General features: G+C 41.2%; 1 pseudogene; it reads left to right on the top strand.

Annotated features, from left to right (window-relative positions):
• The first annotated feature begins 343 nt into the window (after positions 1 to 343).
• On the top strand, positions 344 to 2286 carry LOC115167322 (UDP-glucuronosyltransferase 2C1 pseudogene; annotated as a pseudogene).
• Positions 2287 to 2327: the final 41 nt, after the last annotated feature.

Here is a 2327-nt window from a genome sequence, read left to right as displayed (position 1 = left end):
TAACATCTACCCTAACATTATGATGTCAAATAGGTTTCTCATTGGCAAAATCTACAGATTTTTACAATTTCCTATCGTTCAAGACAAACCTATATCGGAGGAAAAAAGTATTTCTCTCGGAATGAAAGATCATACTATACTACGTAATCAACCTTTTGACATAAAAACTTGTCTAAACTTTAAATTAGGCCAATCAATATTGTGGATAGTGTAGGGGCCTATTTGTGGCCTGAAGGAAAAAAGAACGTAGGCATCACTATCAAGCCTGTTTTAATTATTCTAATGTGAAAACATTAATTGGTTTGATTTTTTTGTACCAAATCTTTCTATATTTCAGGTAAAATTGATGCATGTGTGAAGCAGCTAGTGAAGATGTGTCTCCCTGGTATCTTCATTGTTACCCTGTTGACCCTCTCAATTCCTGCTGTCCATGGTGGGAAAGTCCTGGTGTTTCCTCAAGACGGCAGCCACTGGATCAACATGAAGGTCATTATTGAAGCTCTGCATTCAAGAGGTCACAGTGTGTCAGTAGTACGGCCATCAGACAGCTGGTACATCAAGGAAACCTCCCCTCACTACAGTTCAATCACAATTGATATTCCAGGTGGAGCTGATGAGGAATTCTTTCGCTCATTTGTGTCGAGACAAATACAGATACAGAGAGAGGGAAAGTCTGCTTGGACTCGTTTTAGTTTGGACATGGAGTTGAAGGACAGATTTTCTGAAATGCACCGCAAAGTGTGTGAGATGGTAATCCAAATGTTAGAGAATAAACAGTTGATGCAGTCTATTAGAGAAACCAAGTATGACTTGGTTCTGACAGACCCAGCGAATGGGGGAGGTGTTGTGCTGGCGCACTATTTAAATGTGCCCCTTGTTTTCAATGTTAGATGGACTATACATGGTGAGGCCCATTTTGCTATTGCTCCCTCTCCACTATCTTATGTTCCATTTCCTGTTGCAGAGTTAACAGACAATATGATTTTTTTTCAGAGGGTCCGTAACTTCCTTGTTTATGTCATCAGGCAGCATCTGTACAAACAGACAGTGGGGCCTCATTATTCAGCTTTGGTTAGTCGTTACTTTGGTCCTGAGGTCGACTACTTCTCATTGTTTCAAGCTGCTGATTTATGGCTCATGAGAGTTGACTTTGTGTTTGAGTTCCCTCGTCCCACCATGCCTAATGTTATCTATATGGGAGGGTTCCAGTGTAAACCTGCCAAGCCTCTTCCCCAAGAACTGGAGGAGTTTGCTCAGAGTTCTGGAGAGCATGGAATCATTATCATGTCTTTGGGGACTTTAATTGGACAATTTCCACATGATGTAGCTGATGAAATAGCTGCTGCTTTTTCCCACCTGCCCCAGAAGGTCATCTGGAGGTACAAAGGAGACAGACCAGCTACTCTGGGCAACAACACCTTACTAGTTGACTAGATGCCTCAGAATGATCTTTTAGGACATCCAAAGACAAGGCTGTTTGTAGCTCATGGAGGAACAAATGGGATTTTTGAGGCTATCTACCATGGTGTTCCAATAGTAGGCCTTCCTCTGGTGTTTGACCAACCTGACAATCTTTCTAGAATGAAAGTGAAGGGTGTAGCAAAGGTTGTGGATTTAGCAACGCTAGATAGAAACATATTCTCCCAAGCCTTACAGGAAGTTCTGGATGAGCCGTCCTACAGGATGAACATGCAGAGACTCTCCAGGCTACACAGGGACGTGCCAATGGAGCCCCTGGACACTGCCCTCTTCTGGATTGAGTTTGTCATGAGACACAAAGGTGCTGCTCACCTGCGTACTGAGTCCTACAGAATGCCCTGGTACTCCTACCACTCTGTGGATGTAATGGTGTTTTTACTGGCTGTTGTGTTATTTACTCTGTTGGCTTTCATTGGCATTATCAGATGTTTCTGTTGCAGGGCATGTTTGAAAATAACAATCAAAGAGGAATGATTATGGATTTCATCTGTACAGAGTGTGGTACATACAATATCTGTACAGAGTGTGGAACATACAGAGTGTGGTACATACAATATCTATACAGAGTGTGGTACATACAATATCTGTACAGAGTGTGGTACATACAGAGTGTGGTACATACAATATCTATACAGAGTGTGGTACATACAATATCTATACAGAGTGTGGTACATACTTGTTTTCTCACTCATACTTTTTGTTCACATGACATATGTATGGCATTTATGTAGGCATACAGTATTGTTGACAGATGTTTTATCTATTTGCTTTTTGAAGATTTTGTCTAAATAAACAACTGCACATTAACTGTTCAGCCCATTTAATCAAAGGTTTGAATAGTCCAAATG

The sequence above is a fragment of the Salmo trutta genome, chromosome 29, assembly GCF_901001165.1.
Source record: "Salmo trutta chromosome 29, fSalTru1.1, whole genome shotgun sequence".
Classification (NCBI taxonomy): Eukaryota; Metazoa; Chordata; class Actinopteri; order Salmoniformes; family Salmonidae; genus Salmo; species Salmo trutta.
The sequence above is the reverse complement of the archived record's forward strand: the minus strand, read 5'-3'. Positions and strand labels throughout refer to the sequence as shown.